The 12,078-nt window shown below is 53.5% G+C and overlaps 1 protein-coding gene across 2 annotated transcripts in view; it reads right to left on the bottom strand.

Annotated features, from left to right (window-relative positions):
* OSBPL2 (oxysterol binding protein like 2) overlaps nt 1-7,174 on the bottom strand; it is a 64,270-nt gene extending 57,096 nt beyond the window's left edge. The window contains exon 1 of one of the 2 annotated variants that reach the window (XM_053574213.1): nt 7,058-7,174. The gene's annotated coding sequence lies outside the window, so the exon portion shown is untranslated. The remainder of the gene's footprint in view (nt 1-7,057) is intronic. The other variant, XM_053574214.1, reaches the window with a different exon arrangement.
* Between the last annotated feature and the right edge of the window lie 4,904 nt (nt 7,175-12,078).

The following is a 12,078-nucleotide window of genomic DNA, read 5'->3' as shown; positions in this document are numbered from 1 at the left end:
ATTTTTCCCCAGAAGAAATTATTCAGATTATTCATTAATTTCCCAAAAGAGTCCTTGATCCAAAAAGGGTTCTGACCCAGTAGCGGGTCCAGGCCCTGGCCTGGGTCTTCCTGCAGATGGTCACAATAGAATCCCAGGGGCCTGAGAAATGCTTAGCATTAGACTCAGCAGATCTGGGTCTGGGCCTCAAGCCTGTGCTCTTCACAAAGGTCCAGGTTTTCTGATGAGCGGCCAGGTCTGCAAACCCTCGAACATTAGCCCAGAAGCCTCGTGAGCAACAAGCCTCAGTGCTGCAGCCCGCAGCCTGCCAGTGTGGGGGAAGGGTGGCGGGAGGCAGGGCCAGGATGGGCATCTGCCCCAGGACGCCCTACTCACCTTCCCTGTCACACCTGCTGGGGTCTTTAGATGGGTCCATGGTTACTGTCTATTTGGAATACAGGTAACTAACTGTCACATCTGAAGTCCTAGCTTTGCTCCATGTCATAAGGAGAGACCAATACAGAACCAGAGCACACACAGAGCACATGCAGAGCACACACACAGAGCACACACGCAGAGCACACATGCAGAGCATGCACAGAGCACACACGCAGAGCACACATGCAGAGCACACGCAGAGCACACACGCAGAGCACACATGCAGAGCATGCACAGAGCACACACGCAGAGCACACATGCAGAGCACACGCAGAGCACACAGAGCACACACTCAGAGCACACATGCAGAGCACACACAGAGCACATAAGCAGAGCACAGAGAACACACGCAGAGCACACACTCAGAGCACACATGCAGAGCACACGCAGAGCACACACACAGAGCACACACTCAGAGCACACATGCAGCACACACAGAGCACATAAGCAGAGCACAGAGCACACATGCAGAGCACACACTCAGAGTACACATGCAGAGCACATGCAGAGCACACACAGAGCACATAAGCAGAGCACAGAGCACACATGCAGAACACACACAGAGCACGCACAGAGCACATCAGCAGAGCACAGAGCACACACGCAGAGCACACGCAAAGCACACACACAGAGCACACACGGAGTACACACACAGAGCACACACGCAGAGCACACATGGAGCACACATGCAGAGCACACACGGAGCACACACACAGAGCACACACGGAGCACATGCAGAGCACACACAGAGCACATCAGCAGAGCACACGCACAGAGCACACACAGAGTACACACGCAGAGCACACACAGAGCACACACGCAGAGCACACACAGAGCACACACGCAAAGCACACACACAGAGCACACACAGAGTACACACGCAGAGCACACACAGAGCACACACGCAAAGCACACACACAGAGCACACACACAGAGCACACACACAGAGCACATAAGCAGAGCACAGAGCACACACAAAGCACACACACAGAGCACACACAGAGTACACACACACAGCACACACAGAGCACACATGGAACACACACTCGGAGCACACACAGAGCACACGCGGAGCACACACAGAGCACACACGCAGAGCACACACAGAGCACACACAGCACACACGGAGCACACACAGAGCACATATGCAGAGCACACACAGAGCACATGCAGAGCACACAGAGAGCACATCAGCAGAGCACAGAGCACACACGCAGAGCACACGCAAAGCACACACACAGAGCACACACAGAGTACACACACGGAGCACATACTCAGAGCACACACGGAGCACACACGCAGAGCACACACGGAGCACACACGCAGAGCACACACGGAGCACACACAGAGCACACACACGGAGCACATGCAGAGCACACGCAGAGCACACACGGAGCACACACAGAGTACATATGCAGAGCACACACAGAGCACATGCAGAGCACACACAGAGCACATCAGCAGAGCACAGAGCACACATGCAGAGCACAGGCAAAGCACACACACAGAGCACACACAGAGTACACACACAGAGCACATATGCAGAGCACACACGGAGCACACACAGAGCACATACGCAGAGCACACACACAGAGCACACACGCAGAGCACACATAGAGCACATATGCAGAGCACATGCAGAGGCACCTTGGCAATCTGCCACATCCTCTTCCACAGTATCTGGGGTGCCCCCAAGATCCAGCTTACACCTGGCACCCGCTGCCATTCTGAGTGGTGCTCCTTTCACTTCCTAGCTTCCTCATTTGGATGCCAAAATCACACAGGTTTTAAGGACATAATGGAAGTCACTTTCTGGCCAAGCACAGTGACACCAGAGGCCAGGTTACAGCTGACTCTTTCTCACGCTCAGCCCTCGGTCAACCTTTCATTTATTCAGCACAGCCCGCAATGCTCACTCCACATCTGACAGCCTCCTCCACAGCTGCCTTCGTCCTTTCTGGAACCAGACTTATCACAACTCCCAGACTGTAGTCCTCCATGCCACGCTCCCCCAGGAATGCCCCTGAGCAAGTGTCACCTTTGAAACAGTGGTCCCAGCCCCTTTGGTAAAGAGATGCACTCAGGGCCTGCCTGTCGAAGAACCCCTCGGACCCTTCCCACATGAACGCGCCTCAGATTCAGGGATGGAGCCCCTGCTCCTTAGCACTGGGGTGAGGGAATGTGGGTGATGCTGGGAGGTAGGGTCAGGCTCCAAGCTACAGAGCCAGCTGCTAGTTCATCAAGACTGATCCCAGAGTCTGTTTCTCAAAGTAAGCAAGTATTCCACTACAAGAAAGAGAAGGTGAGTGCAGACAGACATCAGGCCTTCTCCACCATGAGATCCCTCGCTCCCACTGCTCGGTGAAACAGACGTTAATGGTACTCATGTTAGTGGACGCCGGGCTGAAAGAACATAGGTGCTCTGAAATTCTACCAAATGACCCCAAGTCTTTTCTGAATCTGGCCAGCACACCAGGCCACAGCAGTTTCCACATCGGGACTTGAAGCCGGGCCAGCAGTCTGAGGAGGCCACAACACCAACACCTGAACCTTACCAGCAAAAACTGAGAAATCAGGCCAGGCGAGGTGGCTCACGTCTGTAATCCTAGCCCTAGGGAGCTCAAGGTAGGTGGATTGTCTAAGCTCAGGGGTTCAAAACCAGCCTGAGGCAGAGCAAAACCTCATCTCGATAAATAGCCAGACGTTATGGCAGGCGCCTACAGTCCCAGCTACTCAGGAGGCTGAGGCAAAAGAATCTATTGAGCCCAAGAGTTTGAGGTTGCTGTGAGCTATGATGCTACAGCACTCTACTGAGGGTGACAAAGTGAGACTGTCTCAAAAAAAAAAAAAAGCAAAAGTAAACATATAGCAGAGACAAAAATGAGTGTACATGAAAAGTACATTTAAAAGTCAAACTAGAATTAATATTAACTCTTAGGATTGAGGTATTTATTTATTTAATCATCGATCATGTTTAAACACTGTCTTTCCTTTTAGTCTTGGTACAGTGGCACGGAGACTTTAAAGTGCACTAAGTTCTGGAAAGCAAACCTGACCCCTGACCACGAGCCCAGCACACTGAATCCAATGCCAACTCCCACAGGAGGCTCAGCAGTGACTGGACCTCACCCCTGACCATGAGCCCGGCACACTGAATCCAATGCCAACTCCCACAGGAGGCTTAGCAGTGACTGGGAGGCATCGCAGCAGCCACATCTTCACGTGCCCAGCGGTCTCACTTACGAGCATGACCCTCACTTGAATGGTCATTCAATGGTCAGGTGTGTTGAACAGAACATAGACCTGCCTAGTAAAGACTTCCCCACCTCTGTTTTAAAGTTTCAGATTAACATGAAGGTACATACAACTAGGTTACCTTGTTTGCATTTGTTACGTAAGGTCCAAGTTATGGTGGACCCCTTCACCCAGGAGGGGTGTCATACACTCGTATGCTACCCGATAGGTGACAGCAGAGCACGCCTTCCCACTTCTTGGATTTAACTGTGTTTTTCTCTGAGGTCCTTGCTTCCTTTCCAAACCACATTTGTGTGTATGATGGGGCAACCAAGGGTGTTCTGAGTACCTGCTCCGTCCCCAACTCCTGATGTTATATTTTCTCACCATTCCTCATAGTGACCCACTGCAAAGGCAAAGCAGAAGAGCAACAGGATGCGGGAGCCCCCAGCCAGCCCCACTTCCCCCACACCACCTTCAGAAACATGTTTAAACTCACGCATGCAACACGCTGGCCATGCTGCGAGCTGGTCACTGCAGCCACCGAGAGAACGCACTCTGCCACAGCCAGACAAGACATGGCTTTCATAGGGAAGCTAAAGAAATCACTTTCAGGAAAGAGTAAATTCTTTATTTCAAGATAGCATCAAAGTCCATAAAATGTATTAAAAATGTCCTCATCAAATAAAGAAATGTCACTTTTATAATTAGCTGAATGTAACAAAACTTTACAAGACAAGCATGCTTTATGGATATACCCAAGACTTATCTGACATCCATCTAGGATGGAAGCCTCGAGGCACTTTTTAACACTGAAAGATCTCTTCAACATGTGAGGCATGGAGTCTGACCCTGCACATGCACTTGGAGGAGGGGAGACTCACTGCATGAAGTCCACGCAGACTTGAGCTGAGCATGAAAAGCCTCTACTCTGAACCGTGTGCCTCTGTCAGCACGCGGTTTACCCTTCTACATGGAAATCACCAATGACTATGCTAGTGACAAGCCGGTGGGGTACTTCAGCAAAACCCCGGAAAGCCAGATGGAGAATTATTTTAGAAGAAACAAAATGGTGACGGCCTGTAGTTCAGTGGGTAGGGCACCAGCCACATACACCCAGGCTGGTGGGTTCAAACCCAACCTGGACCAGCTAAACAACAATGACAACTGCAACAAAAAAATAGCCGGGTGTTGTGGCGGGCAGCTGTAGCTACTTGGGAGGCTGAGGCAAGAGAATCGCTTAAGCCCAAGAGTTGGACGTTGCTGTGACCTGTGATGCCACAGCAATCTACTGAGGGTAACATAAGGAGACTCCGTCTCAAAAAAAAAAAAAGAAAAAAAGAAGAAGAAACAAAATGATTTTATAAACACTCAGGCACACACACAAAAATGAAAATCTATTAGTTATATATGCTACAAGAAACAAAGTTCTAACACATAGCTTGATTAGAATGTTCTTTAAAAAAGTGTCACAGGAAAAATCTTGGTATTGAAAGGCAGGATAGGCCAGGAGTGGAGGCCCACACTGGTAATCCCAGCACTTTGGGAGGCCCAAGCAGGAGGTCCACTTGAAGCCAATTCGAGACCATCCTGGACGAGAGAGAGAGACCCCATCTCCACAAAAACCTTTTTTATTAGCTCCCCTGTCGTCCCAGCTACTGAGCAGGCTAAGGTGAGAGGATCGTTTGAGCCCAGGAGTTCGAGCTGCAGAGAACTATGATCATACCACTGCACTCACTGTCTGGGTGAGAGCAAAACCCTGTCTCAAGAAGAAGAAAAGAAAAGAAAGGTGAAAAGGCAGAACAGAGTGGTGTTTAAGAATGTGAACCCTGGACCCAGACTGCCCAGGTCCAAATCCCTGGTTCACAGTTCACTGCTGTGTGATGTGGGGTAGGTTAGTTAACCTCTCTGATTCTGCAGCCTCCTTATGAATGAATGAACTGAGGATAAAGTTAGCACCTGTCTAGTGATCACTGTGAAGATTAACTGAATAAAGAGGACACACATATAACATGATCAAAACAGCCCAGGAACAATCATTGTTAAATAACATCTCTTCAAGGAAAAGCCATTATCAACAGACACACACATGACGCAAACAGTCGGCCATTCACTCATGGTCACATTTTAAGTGACAACTGCATGGCAGCCACTGTGCCAAGTGGTCAGGGAGGAAGTCCTGTGAAGGAGGCCCCTGTGCTCAACATGGGGAAGGGAAGTAATGCTCTGGACCACAGACTCTGAATCACAGACTGGTACAGACAGTCGTTTCATCTGCTCCTCTTATCAGCAAAGTAAATGTTACAGGCCACAGATGAAGGAATTGAGCCCCAGAGCCATGGAAGAGTGAGGAAGGGCAGCGCCAAGTGCAGGCACCTCTGCGTAGCTGTGCTCTCAGCACCCTGGGTGGGTTGAAAGTTTGCGCACGGGGCAGCCAGGCACGCAGCAGGCATTCACCAAATGTCTGTGAATGAAGGAGCCAAACTGAAGGTGCCCACTTCTCCAGATGTGCAAAGGGAGTCCCCCAAAACTGAGCAAGCCAAAAGCTGCTGGTCCCTGGCCAGAGCCTGTCCTCTGACGGTGTTCTGTAAGAGCTACTTGGAACAAATCCCCTGCAGACATGAGCCCAGCTTCCAGGGAGGCAACCCTCAGACTCAGGAGACCCTGTCTCAGCATGACCCCCCCAGGCTGCTACAGCCCTCCATAAATAGGGAAGACCGATGTGACTGTCCAAAAGTCTCCATCTGGGCTTATAACCGTCTGAAGAAATATTCTGAGTACTGAAATTTAACTGTGAAGGAAAAAGGAACCTCTTAAAGTTAAATAAGGAACCTCTTAAAGATGTGTTTGGTAAAAAGTTCTGAACAGTATGTACAGTCTGCTGAGATTTATAAATTAAAAAACAAAATTGAAGAGCAGAAGCAGGGGAAGGAGACCACCGGACAGCGCCTCCAGGAAGAGGGGCTGGAGTCGGGGCGCCCTCCGGCCGGGCTGCACTTGGTTCCCGGGCGCTCGGCGACCGCCTTCAACACCCCAAACGTCGTACGGCACCCAGGGACCCGGCCCCACGCACCCCGCCCCGCAAACCCAGGAGCGCGCAGAGCCGCAGGGGGCCGGCGAGAGGCGCCGCGTCCACTCCCGGAGCAGTTGCCCGGCGACCGGGAGGGCAGGGGCGCGGCCGCCCGGACCCAGGCCCGAGGCCCCCGCGGCCCCAACTTTCCTCCCAAAGTTTCCTCGCGGCGCCGGGCTGCGTGCGGCCTGGGCCGGGGGCCGGAGCCGGGGCCGGGGCCAGCGCCGGGCCGGGCCGGGGACGGCCTGCGGGCCTGGGTCCTGCCCCGCCCGCCCCAGCCCCGCCGCCGCCCGCTGGGGTCCGGGCTTTCGCCAGGCGGGCCAAGGGGCCACTCACCTGGACGCAGGTCACTCTGGCGCTAGCCGAGCTTGCTACCGGTCCCGCCCCCGCCCACAGACCCGCGACCCACTGACACCGAGGCGGAAGTGCGGCCCGCCACCTCGCAGATTGACAACCCACATCCGCCACTGGCTGCTCCAGGCGCCGTCGCGTCAGCCGCCGTCCGCCCAATCAGCGTCCGGCCCGAGGGACGCGCCGAGAGGCGGGACTATGCTAATCACCTCGCTGGGCGGCCTCTGCCTGCCCCTCGCAGCTCCGCCTCACGGAGGAATGACTGCACGGGTAGCCCATGACAGCAGAGGAGAGGCGGGGTTATACAGATACTGACCCGAAAGGGGAGGGAGAGAGGGAGGAAAGGGCGTGGCTGCGGAACAGGCGAGTTTACAAACAGTGAGTCAGGTGGCCCGGGGCGCAGACGCTCCGCTGGCAGGTGCGCCGCGCCAGAGAGGCGGCGCTGCCCTTACAGGCCCACACCTCCACTACCCAGAGCCTTAGAGCTGCGAACCGGGTGGGTGGGACGTAGCTGCTCCACGCTGTCCTACCAAATCTCGAATATCAGCCACCGCCTTTGCCCGCCGCCTTTCATCGCTCACCAAAATCCAGCACCAGTTTACCCCTCCGCTGTATTCCTTGCAGTTTCACTCCCGTTTAAAACCCTTCAGAACTCCCTCGGCCCTACAGTGGGTCTGTGGTTAAGCCCCAGAAGCTCTGAAGTCAGACCTGGTTTCCGTCCTCATCAGCCGTGGGGCGTCGGACGAGTCAACTAATCTCTCTGAGCCTGTGAGCACCCAGAGTTTCCTTTGCAAACCAGGGTTCCTCTCTCATCAGCTCATTTGAGTCATGCGTCTGGTTTGAGGAGAATGGGGATGACATGAACCAGGTTGACTACTCAGAGTCGCAGCAGTTGGTTTAAGGTCAGCCTGTAACCCCATCGTGGCCAAGGAGGCTCAGCCCTGGGACTTTTGCTGTAGAGTCAGGGAGTTGGGACCAGAGGGGAGGTTGAAGTCGAAAGACTGGCACATCTGCCCACAGACTTGTGCAGGACTGGGTTAGGCAGCAGAACGTGGAAGTTTGAGGCTGCAGGTAGACATCTTGCCACCTGAGGAGAGGGGTGGATGGGAATGAAGTCATCCAGAGGAAAGCAAGAGCAGATGCCACTGGGTCACCTGGAACCAGAAGACCTTAAGCAAGTGCTGTCCTTGACTTGCCCATTACATGAGCTACTCCATTTTCTTTTTCTGCTTAAGTCAGTGTGAAGTGGAGCTAAGGGAGTACCAGACTCACTGCAAGCACCTGTGATCCCATAGCATGTTCTGAAGGTCCTGTAGAGCCAGCCCCAGTCAGGCCTCTGCACTCGCTCCCAAGCCATGTCTCCCCCATTCCAGGACATCTTTAGCAGGATGGTGGTGCAGGGACAGGCCCCTGTGGCTGGTGCTGGTGCTCCATAAACATCAGGGCATGAGGGGCCTCTGTGGCAGGGCAGGGACCAGAAAGCCTTCCCCATCCCAGGGTGACCCCTGCTCACTGGTGGGCCCACTGTCTGCTGGCACCACTGGAGACGTGCTGGGACTAGGAAGGAGCCTCTGAGCCCCTCCTGAAGAGAGACACGGGAGGGAGGCACAGCCTCAGAAACAAAGGCGTTGCCATGGTTACCCTGAAGAAAGCTATTCCAGCCGGCAGAGGGAAGGGGAGGTGTATAGGCCCCCAAGCCAGGGGAAGGACAGTGAGGCTGGTTGACATGGAGATGACCACGCTCCACAGCTTCCCTCCAGAGCTCAGGAAACCCACTCCCTGCAACCCATCTCTATGACTTTGACCCCTGTGTGAGGGGCATGCCCCCAAGGGGCTCCATGCTGGTGAGGACAGCATCGTCTCAGGCAGAATGACTCCCTCACCTGTCCAGGGCCACCTAAGGCTGAGTGTGGTCAGCTCCACCCTGGCCCTGGGTGTGGGGGCAGGGGAGGGAGCATGACCTCCATGGCCCTGGGATTGGCATGGGGACGGTTAACCCTTTTAACAAATGCAACAGCTGGGCTCCACGGGCTGCCACTGCCTTCTTCTTGGACCCCACTGTGGGATTGGGTGGGAAACCTCCCCTAGTCAGTGGATAGAGGGGAGGATGCCTTAGGACTAACTTAGGAGCATTTCTTATCATCTCCAAGAGGTCAATTTCAGAGGCAAATTCTCCAGGGATGGAAGATGGGAATCAAAAAGGGAACAGAGATGGCTTGGACCACACTGGTTATGATGGTGGTGATGATGGTGACAATAGCTGAGTGCTATTGATATACATACCTCGTCTGGTTTCGTGTTTGCAGCAGCCAGTCCAGTGTGTCCATTTGTTGTCATTCCCACTGCAGGTGAGCAGACTATGCCCATCAGGTTCAGTGGTTCCCGAGCCCTGCAGTGAGGAGTGGCCGGAGATGGCTCTGCACATAGTGTAGTCTGCACACCAGCTGTCCAGCCCCAGATGTGGCCTGCGTGGCCATGGCTCATGCTGCAGGGTCAGCTGGCCTCTGCATGCTCTCTAGAGCCTAAGAAGTTCTGGTCTGGTAGGTGATTTTGGAGGTGACTTCTCCCATGTGAACTGCTCTCAGACCAAGTTGACCCCAAGAATGAACCCCACAGTGATTTCTGTGCTGCCCCCCCACCCAGCATGGATGATGGTGCCTCCATGTCCCAAGTCCCTTTGAATTTAGGGGCAACATGGGTGGACTCCTAAGGTCTTGACAGGACTCCAGGGGCCAAACCAGGCCTAAGTGCTCAGGATAGGGGATGGGACCTCTCTGATTAAATTTCTAGAAGCCTCATTCTGTCCTACTAGCCAAAGAGCAGGGAGCCACCTCCTTCCCCTCCAAAGGCAGCTCCTCAGCCAGTTGCTCCCCAACCTTCCCCTGGGCTTCCAGCTGGTCTGTGGGTGGGAGGCCTGACAGGCCAGGTCCAGTGGTCGCAACCACCTTTGTGTCACCTGCTTCTTTCCCTTTCACATTATGGAGGCAGAAAAGAGACTATTATCCTCTCTCTGGAGAGGACACCAAGGCTTAGACAGCAGACTTTGCCCAGGGTCATTCTGCAGAGCAGGGACAACAGTACCAGGCCTGCCTGCAAAGCCACTGCCCTCTCCCCCAATTCACTCTTACCTCCTCACCAGGTTTCTAGGCCAGGGTTTACCTCTTTATCTGGGTCTCCAACCAGAGTGGCCCCATGTCTCAAACAGGCTTGGCACCCAAGAGTGCAGGTGCTTTAGCACTGCTGGCTGCTTCTCTCCCTGGCTCTCCCCAGGCCTGGGGAGAGGACGGTCCCCACTCCTTCTGTGGAATGCCATGGAATCTTCTATGCAGATGCAGCCTGGACTGTGGAAGGGCAGCCTGGCCACTGAGGCCTGGCCCTAGCCCTAGCCCTCACGTGGCTCAAGATGATCCCTCCCCACCAAAACTTTCGAATCTCCTTTGCAACGTGACAGCACTTGGCTCCCCTATCGTCAGGAGGAGAGTATTTTTAGTTTTGAACCCACCACGTGAAGAGAGACAAGTTATCAATAGCAGCAGCAAAGGGCTTTTTCTTTTTCTTTTTTTTTCTTTTTTCTGTGTCTTTGGGACCTGAACAATCTGCACCCATTAAATTCTGCCAAAAGGAAAAAATGATATTCCTCTTATCAACTTTTTACCCCACAGCTTCCTCACTCCTTTGGCTTCACAAACAGCCCGTCACTGGGTTGGCCCCTACCTGACCCAGCAGCACCCCCACCCTGGCTTCTGCCGGCAGCCCTGAGATCATTCTGCCCAGTGATGAGTAGGGTGCAGGCACTTGTCCAGCCAACTGGACCAAGGACAATCGGGGGGAGGGGTAGGAGAGGAGTACCCTCAACTTCCATGCCCACTGGGCATGCAGTAGCAGCCTAGAACCTCCCACCCACTCACTGTGTGCCTGGAACTAGCTGAGCACTTTCAACCACCAACACCTCAACTACCCCATGAGTGTGGTGATGAGGTTCTGCATCAGCCGGGTGCCCTGACCCCTAAGGCCTTCCTGGCTGTTGTTCTGTTTTGGGAGGGAAGGGATCCACAGTCGAGCAGATTGGGGGAAAGTGATTTTTATTTTTTGTTATTGTTGCTGCAGTTTTCGGCCAGGGCTGGGCTCGAACCCACCACTCTCAGCATATGGGGCCGGCGCCCTACTCCTTGAGCCACAGATGCTGCCCGTGATTTTTATTCTTGAAACAGAGGCTTGCTGTATTGCCCAGGCTAGAGTGCCATGGTGTCCACAGCTCACAGCAACTTCAAACTCCTGGGCTCAAATGATCCTCCTGCCTCAGTCTCCCAAGTAGCTAGGACTATAGGCGCCCACCAGAATGCCTGGTTAATTTTCTTTTTTTTTAAGTAGAGATGGGACCTCACTCTTGCTTAGGCTGATCTTGAACTCCTGAGCTCAAGAGATCCTCCCACCTCAGCCTCCCACAGTGTTGGGATTACAGGCCACTGTGCCCAGCCTCTGGAGAAAGTGTTGCTATGAGGCCAGCAGGTGTCCTCCACCACGGCCCCCTGGAACCCTTCCTACCTTACTTACATTGGGGCTCTGTGACACAGGAATGGCCTAATGCAGACCCAGGGTTTATTGGAGCTGAGCACCTTCATGAAGTTTCCTGCAGGTCACTGGAGTAGCCTCTGACTTTATGGCAGGTGGGGGTGGGTAACATTTGAGCCAAATGACCACCTGCCCTGCAGGACTAGTTGGAGCTGCATTTCTGAGAAAGCCTAGAACATCATAAGCATCAAGACAGAATGCACATCTCTCTTATGTGACATACACCCAAGTTGTCTGGGCTGGCAGGGTACTGCACAGCCTTGGGGACACAGTTCCTTATTGTGTCATTTTCTTGGTGCTGGCCCAAAATAGCTGCTGCTGCTCTTACCATCACATGCATATCTGACCAGAAAGAAGGCAGAGGGAAAGAGGAAGGGCAGAAGTGCTTGCTGTTCACCTGGATTAGTCAGCTCTCTTTAAAGACCTGTCCCCGA

The sequence above is a fragment of the Nycticebus coucang genome, chromosome 21 (assembly GCF_027406575.1).
Source record: "Nycticebus coucang isolate mNycCou1 chromosome 21, mNycCou1.pri, whole genome shotgun sequence".
Classification (NCBI taxonomy): domain Eukaryota; kingdom Metazoa; phylum Chordata; class Mammalia; order Primates; family Lorisidae; genus Nycticebus; species Nycticebus coucang.
This window is presented reverse-complemented; position numbering and strand designations above follow the sequence as displayed.